Source organism: Bos indicus, chromosome 23, assembly GCF_029378745.1.
Source record: "Bos indicus isolate NIAB-ARS_2022 breed Sahiwal x Tharparkar chromosome 23, NIAB-ARS_B.indTharparkar_mat_pri_1.0, whole genome shotgun sequence".
Classification (NCBI taxonomy): Eukaryota; Metazoa; Chordata; class Mammalia; order Artiodactyla; family Bovidae; genus Bos; species Bos indicus.
In genome coordinates, this window is record NC_091782.1 from 7,991,504 (window position 1) to 7,999,812 (window position 8,309).

Here is an 8,309-nt window from a genome sequence, read left to right on the forward strand (position 1 = left end):
TGGGGTCATGAAAGAGTCAGACATGACTGAAGGGAGCTAAGCATACATGCATGGACGTGACTTAAGACATTTATTGCATTGATATTTAGACAACTTTTGATAGAAAACATAGGAATAAAACGCATGTTTATCTAATACAAATTATACTACAGATGAATACAATATTGATTGTTCACTTATCTTGCTCAAACCGCTAACAATTAAAGTGAAGAAGAAATAGACTCAGGAAGCAGGAAGAATTTAATTTACTTGCAGATTCTGCCACTTTGTAGCTGGGTCACTTTCAGCAAATTAATTCTCAGTCTCAGTTCCTTCTCCCTTAAGTAAAGGAATGGTATCAACCTCTTAATGTTCTGACAAACATTAAAATGTGGTAACATGTGAGAAGAACTTAACCCACTGTCTGCCATCAAGCAAGTTCTTGGTGAAGGTGTGTGCCATTAATCCCCTGGGTTTCATGAAGTTTATCTAGAAAAAAAGTTAACTTCAAAGATAATGTCAAAATCCTAACAATGTGGCATTGTTAAAATTAACAGAGAGAATGGGAGAAAATATTTGCAAATCATTTATCTGATAAGGGACTTATATCCAGAATACTGTTTTTGTCCTTTATTGTGTCCATCTTTGAATGAAATGTTCCCTTGGTGTCTCTAATTTTCTTGAAGAGATCTCCAGTCTTTCCCATTCTATTGTTTTCCTCTATTTCTTTGCATTGTTCACTTAAGAAGGCTTCCTTACCTCTCCTTGCTATTTGGGAAAGATTGAGGCCAAGAGAAGAGAGCGACAAAGGATGAGATGGTTGGATGGCATCACCAACTCAATGGACTTGAATCTGAGCAAACTCCGGGAGACAGTGAAGGATGGAAGCCGGAAATGCTGCAGTCCAGGGGGTCACAAAGAGTATGACATGACTTAGCAACTGAACAACAACGATCCGGAATACATAAAGAACTCTTACAACTCAAAGAAAAAGATGACCCAGTTTAAAAAATTGACAAAGGGGCTTCTGTGGTAGTCCGGTGTTTAAGAATCTGCATTGCAACGCAGGAGGTGCTGATTCAAACCCTGCTTCAGGAAGATCCCACAGGCCGCAGGGCAACTAAGCCTGAGCACCACAGCTACCGGGGCCCACTCAGCCTAGAGCCTGAGCTCACAACAAGAGAAGCCAGCAGAGTGAGAAGCCTGGGCGCCACAACTGGGCAGTAACCAGCCCGCAGCAGCGAAGACCCAGCAGCCAAACTAAATAAACGTATTTTTTTTAAATAGGCGCAGGATTTGAATAGGCATTTCTCCTAAGAAGACAAACAAATGGCCAACAAGCATATGAAAAGCTGTGCAACGAAACTGTGATTACGGAGCACAAATCAAAACCACAGGGAGATAGCAGTTCGCACCCCTTAGGACGGCTAGAATTAAAGCAGATAGTGACAAGCCTTGGCAAGGATGTGGGTAACCAGAACCTCGGATGCTGCTGCTGTTACAAATTGGAACAGTGTAGGAATCCCTCAAAATCTTACAGATACAGTCACCATATTAGCCATAAATTCTAATACTAGGTATACACACAAGAGAAGTGAAAACATATGTTCATACAAAAATTTGTAAACAAATGTTCATGATAGCATTATTCATAACAGTCCAGGTTCAATGCAGGATACAGGAAGCTTGGGGCTGGTGCACTGGGATGACCCAGAGGGATGGTATGGGGAGGGAAGTGGGAGGGGGGTTCAGGATGGGGAACACGTGTACACCCATGGCGGATGCATGTTGATGTATGGCAAAACCAATACAATATTGTAAAGTAAAAAATATAATAATAATAATAAAAAAAATTTTTTTAATGTGAAAACATAAAGGGGATGTATCACAGAGGTGTATTTCTCAGCAATAAAAAAGAATGAAGTCCTGATACATGCAACAATGTGAATGAATCTTGAAAATATGGTAAGTGAGAGAAACTGGTCACAAAAGCCACATATTGTGATTCATTTATATGAAACACCCAGAATAGGCAAATCCTTAGAAACAGGCCATAGTTGCCAAGGTTTGAAGGGCAAGGCAGACTGTGGAGTGACTGCTGATGAGTAGGGGTGGGATTTTTGAATGTGATGAAAATATTCTGATGTGAGATAATGATGATGACATACAAACTCTGAATATGCTAAAAAGCACTGAATTGTATGCACACTTTAAAAGAATGAATTTTATGGTATGTAAATTATGGTTCAATGAAGGTATTATTTTTAAAAAACAGGAAGATCTATAATTCCTAAGACGGGAATTTATGATTTTTTTCCCCAGGAATATAATATGAGCAACAGGTCACTCCAAACAGAAATTAAAATCTACCATACATTAAGCCAGCAAGAATTCCACTCAAACATGAAGCAAATGACCCTTAGTAAATGATTTTTGCTTCGAGACACTGTCACCTCACTCTATTCCTCATCACCATATGCCTGGTATGGCTGGGGAAATACGGCTCAGATTTTGTGCCCATATTCAAAAATTGGGGGAAAGTAGAGTTTGCCACTATTAAAATGGCTTTTTTAATATTCATTTATTTTTTACTGAAGGATAATCGCTTTACAGAATTTTATTGTTTTCTGTCAAACCTCAGCATGAATCAGCCATAGGTATACATATATCCCCTCCCTTTTGACCCTCCCTCCCATCTCCCTGCCCATCCCACCCCTCTAGGTTGATACAGAGCCCCTCTTTGAGTTTCCTGAGACATACAGCAAATTCCTGTTGGCTACCTATTTTACATACAGAGGGCTAACAAACACATAAAATGGCTTTTTTATCTACTAGGTCCAAGAGTTAATACAGGTTTTACTTTTTTGCTTTTTTAATAGTGGTGATCGTCCCCACGCCTGCCGTTTAAAGAACTTTCATCTCCATGACAAAAGCACCGGTAAGCGCTCTACTGCTGAAATCTCACAAGGTAGGTGGACACCCTCAAGGCGTGAAAAACCAATGCTGTCTTCTTTCTAAAAGAATGACAGTCTGTAAGCATTGTGTAGACAACAAAGATCTTCCTCACTGTATGCTCCAAGGATAAATGTCTTTTTATTAAAAAAGGATCCTCTTCTGAGACAAGGAACACCGTTTATATGGGTTTCTTGTCATTCTCCACAGCATCTCCAAGACTAGGGTCTTACGTGTGCTGCACAGTCAAGCCAGAAGCCCAGGTAACCCCGCCTGTTTCGTAGTGATGCAGGACACTGCACTCAGCACAGGCCTCCAGGTGCCTCAGCGGTCCCAAGGACCCCCATCCCCCACCCAAAGGATGTGTTTCTGTGGTACCCAGGCGCCAAATGCACGTCTAGCTGGGCCCCCCTCCACTGCGAACTGAGATAACTTTGGACTTGTTGGTGTTGCTTTTGGTTCAAAATATATGCCTCTATCTCTAGGAGACTCTGTTTGATGGTCCAGTGGGATGAGGGTGGCGGTGGAGGGCGACAGTGAAGAGCCAAATGCAGAGAATGGTTCCCAGAATTCCCTGAGTTGATTTATCCATTTTGACCACTGTGAACTCTCAGGCAGCAGTTGGGAATTCTCATTTTACGAAATCCCTCTGTCTCATCTTCTTGTCTGTCATCTGACAAATAGGCAAATACTCAGACTTTAACCTCTCACGGTCACCATGTTTAAGCCTCTTCATGGCTTCTGTGGACCAGAGGTGCGTGCCCACAGCTTGTGAAAAAGACCATGTCCACAGAGCAAGTTCTTAACATTGAATCTGTCACTATGTAATATACGATTTTTGAAAGCTGAAGCTGCCAAGAGGACACAAAAGCAAACCCCTAGATATCAGTAAAGGATAATTGCAATAATGACAGCTTAACAACTTGGTACCTTTGTAGTTATCCCTCTTCAATGAAGCATAAACCTTTTCTACTAGAATATTACTTTTTTACTTCTTCTGATACTATTTGTGCCCTTGTTTTTGGTTCTGGGCCATATTTTTTAAATGACTCTGGGCAAGACAGCTTAGTCAATGGGAGGAAAAGAATATTTTCTATATAAAGCATTTTCTTTATATTTTATCTAAAATAAAATATTTTATCTATAAAATCACCTTTGATGGTAGAGCACTTTTTTGGCGCATTAGAAAATAGTTCAATTAAGTGAGAGCTGTGAGCACTCTGAAAAGTGTTATCTTTTCAATGTGTGCATCTTTTAAATGCCTATTCTTCTATCAAAACTTGTTGAAAAATAAAATGTGAGGTTTTTAAAAGAAACACTAATAACGATCAACATGGAGAGAGAGCAACGATTCTGATATGAAACAAAAGTCTTATCTCCTGTTACACAATTTGTAACACACGAGCTGAATAAAGTCAGTCTGGGATCCAAGACCAGCAAGTTCCATTTTCTCAACTGTTCTATACTCAGCACCCACAAGATATATTATTTATACAGAGTATATAAACACTGTATTTACATATATACAAATATTTGTATATACACAAATATATACACTATATGTATATAGCAGATACACTTCACAGTAGTCAACAAATCTCTCTTTCTCTCACACACAGACACACACAGACACAACCACACACACACCATTACTGTCTCAGGAGTGAAGACAACAGTCAGATTAAACTAACAAGACTTCAGGAAAAAGGATTCAAAGATGGAAGTCTTTACTTTCTGAATATTAGAATCCCGTGTGTGTTTCTCACATCAGAAAGGAGTTCTGGATTTAAGTTTTCCTGGGTCTTTGTGGCTTAATCAAAGCAATGAGGTTTCACACCATCACTCACTCCTCCCCCAACCCCAGCAACTTAGCTGTTGTAGTTGTGTTGACATGACAAATCACTTTGCCCCCAAAGTCACAGCTCCATGCCCTTTAAGACAGCGAGCCTGGGATATACTTTCAGTTTTATCGTTAGTAAATGAAACACGTTCCAAGGCAGCCGTGTCCTTATACAGAAAAAAAGCTTACCTTTCAACTGACTTGGAAGCAGCCAGCAGGGCGGTCATCCGTCAGGGAGGTCACCGGCCACATTCCCCAAGCAGCTGACCCTGTCAGTCTTTGGAAATACTGTTTACTCTGTAACTAAAGTTGGATCCTGGGCACAAGTCACCAAAATGAAATTTTAAGAGTTAGGCGTAAACCTCATCCCCACTGAGACCTCTTCATGAAAACAGGAGTTGTGAAGGTTCCCTAGATGATTTCTTGATAAAAATTCTCAACAACTGTAGAGATCTGGAGTCCAGAGTTGAAAAGTTTTACAATATAGCCAATTATCTAATTTTTAGTGTACTGATAAAAATTCTTTAAGCTTCCTTATGGACATAAATAACAGATGAGGAAAAGGTTACTGAAAATGGAGTTTCTCTTCTGTTTGCTTCAACTGGATTTTTTAAAGTAAGGTTGAAAGTCCTCCAGAAATGAAATGACAATTGATCCAGAGAAGGTAAGTCAGAATTATACAAAGGGTGGCTTGTGGCAGGCTGAACAAACCCCACAAGTGGGTGGGGCACTTGCCCTGAGATCCAGCCTCCAGGAAACACCAAAGAGCAGGCTGTTGGTTCACAAACTAGCCTTAGCATGGAGGGCGAGGAGAACAAGGCAGACACTCCAGACTGGCGCGTGGCAGGTTTAATCAGTGAGGGACCTTACAACCGAGGCTTGTCTTTGGTGACCACAAGGTGAGTAGCTCTCCACACCTGTCCACCCACCAGAATCTTAAAAGTTTATGTAGAGGTCAAGTTGGGTTCAATTTTGTCCTCCATTCAGATGGTCTCAACAACTCAAAGCTCACTCCCGGCTGTGTCCCCCTTGGGAACTGTGGTCAGAATGTACATTTCAAGGAGAGGAGAGGAGGAAGTGATCTCTGATGACCTGGGTGCAGCTCGCAGATCGACTTCCGGTCACATCCACTCGATGACCACTGCCAACACATTCCTTCGCCACACCTTCCTCATTTCCCACAAAATTTTCCTCTCATTACTCCCAACAGAAGCAAGTCCACATTACCTCAAAACCTGCTAATTTTGCATACAGGCTGCACACCAGGTTATTCAACCTTGACCTCTGGTCCTTTTGGAGAATGTTTTTAAACCACCTCCCAAGAGACTCATTGTGCCAAACAAATTATAAATCACTTATTTGATTTATTTCCACACATTCTGTGGAAAATATTTCAGGTTGGCCTTGTCATCCCATCCAGTATATCATCCCACTCTCCATTCTACAATAAATAACATTTTTAAAAGAAAAAAATCACAGCGTCTATTTGTCATTTTGGAATTCTTCACATCAGTACTGCCTTCCATTATTTCCACTAATTAAATTGATTTACGTTGTCAATTTCTAAGTGAATACTCATGTAAACAGCAGGGTTATTAATATTTTAAGGCATCGTTTCCTCCATTTCATCCAGATGAAATGACTGGAGGCACAGGAGATCACGTCACTGTGCTGGTGCAGACAGCTTCCCAGATGGACCGCACCATCTACTGTCAGGAGCTTGGAGAGAAGTGAACAGAATTCTGTACAGCAACACACCAAAGCAGGCTGAACCTGAGAAGTGCTGAATTCGGAGAGTAAATGATGTGCGTTGAGAGCCAAAGAAGGAGACCACTTTGGTTAGGACATTGGAGGTGATTCCTCGAAGACTGGAGCTGGGTCACCCTAGTCCTTGCTGGTAAAAGTGGTCTTTGAACAGCAACATGGACCTCACGTGGGGACTTGTGAAAAATTCAGAATCTCAGATGCCAGGCCAGACCTACAGAGTCAGAATCGGCCATTTTGACAAGACCCCCAGATGATTCCTGTGGGCATTAAAGTTTGAGAACCACTGATTTCACTACTTTGGGAATTGATAGAGCTACATGGGCCTATTTCTCTTCATCCTGTTCACAGCACCAACTGTCTCACTGTTCACACCGTCCGCACCCGGGTAGGCAAGGCATGAGCTAAGAGGCCGGAAGAAGACCCGAGGAGCTGGAGGAGCTGCAGACGCATTTATTCTCTTCCGGCTGACACAGCAGCCGTACCAGTATTCTCTCCTGACTCACGCGGCCGCGGTCGCATTCACTCACGCGGCCGCGGTAGCATTCACGCTGTAGTCTCGCCTCTCATGGCCAACCCGAGGGACACGGCCCTGATGCAGCAGTAATTCCCGCTGCTTTTTGGGTAGCGCTCTTATCTCCCTACAGCCCAAAGTAACTCACGACAGTGCAGGGTTATAAATGAGCTCAGCTGTTAGTCATTATTTACAAAATGTGGGGCAAGAGTGAAAAGCCAGGGGGCAGGAGAGCCCGACACGCCATCTTGGCTAATTTGCTCTTTCCTTACAAGGGGTAATGTAATGGAGGCCAGACTATGAAAGGGTGCTTGAGGAGAGGCCGGTAGGCTTGGAGAATTTACAGAGTACATAGGAGGATTTATGTCTGCTACTAACAGTAGAAATAAAAACTCCACGACCACTTACTATGAGCCAGTGATTGTGCTGAGTGACTGATGCAATGCTGTCTCATTTCATGCTCTCAACAACCCGGTGAGGACGCTACATCATTTTTCAGATGAGGAAGCTGAGACTTACAGAGGTTAAGTAACTTCTCAAGTTCTCACAGAAAAGAGCAAGCCACACTTTCCCTTGAGCCAGAGCTCTAGGCCACTCCCTGCTGTAAGCCTCAGATTCTCTGGACCAGCCATGAATTCCGGTCCACGTCGTCCTGATAAAGTTCCCCTGAAGAGCAACCAAAGGGCCTGCATCTGACAGGTACATTCAAGGAAGCCCAAGCTCTGTCCCTCCATACTTACCTTTTTCTCAAAGAATCTCTCCTGATAAAATCAGGAGAGAAGACAGGCAAGATTGTTCTGGTGACTAAGGTAATTGCTTTTTCACTAAAAATTTAACTTTTAAAACATTTTATTAACAAGTTCACACACTGTAGAAAATCTGGAAAATACAAAGAAGTACAAAAAGGAAAATTTTAATTTTTTGTAAAGCTGCAACTCAGTTACACTACAGTTAATGGTAAAGCACATTTCTTTCCAGGTTTTTCTTTATATAGTTAGAATTTTTAATATAATTAGAATGGGGACTGGTGTTTTTATTGAATAAATACATTATGAATACTGTCTCCTATCACTAATGCTTTTATTCTTGAGCATTTCTGACGGTTGGGTGGTGTCAAACATAATTTTTGTCTGTCCGGCCAAGATCCAGGGGCAAAGGTCAGGCAATGACATTGGTGAGAACCATCAGATATAACCCACCTTAATGGACGTCTCTCTTCTTTATCATTTTAAAAATGAAATTGGTCACATAAAGTTTGCT

The 8,309-nt window shown here is 41.7% G+C and overlaps 1 protein-coding gene across 1 annotated transcript in view; it reads right to left on the reverse strand.

Moving 5' to 3' along the window:
* The window catches only part of MLIP (muscular LMNA interacting protein), a 295,306-nt gene extending 289,877 nt beyond the window's left edge, over positions 1–5,429 (reverse strand). Inside the window, exon 1 of the mRNA XM_070777791.1 lies at positions 4,961–5,429. The gene's annotated coding sequence lies outside the window, so the exon portion shown is untranslated. The remainder of the gene's footprint in view (positions 1–4,960) is intronic.
* Between the last annotated feature and the right edge of the window lie 2,880 nt (positions 5,430–8,309).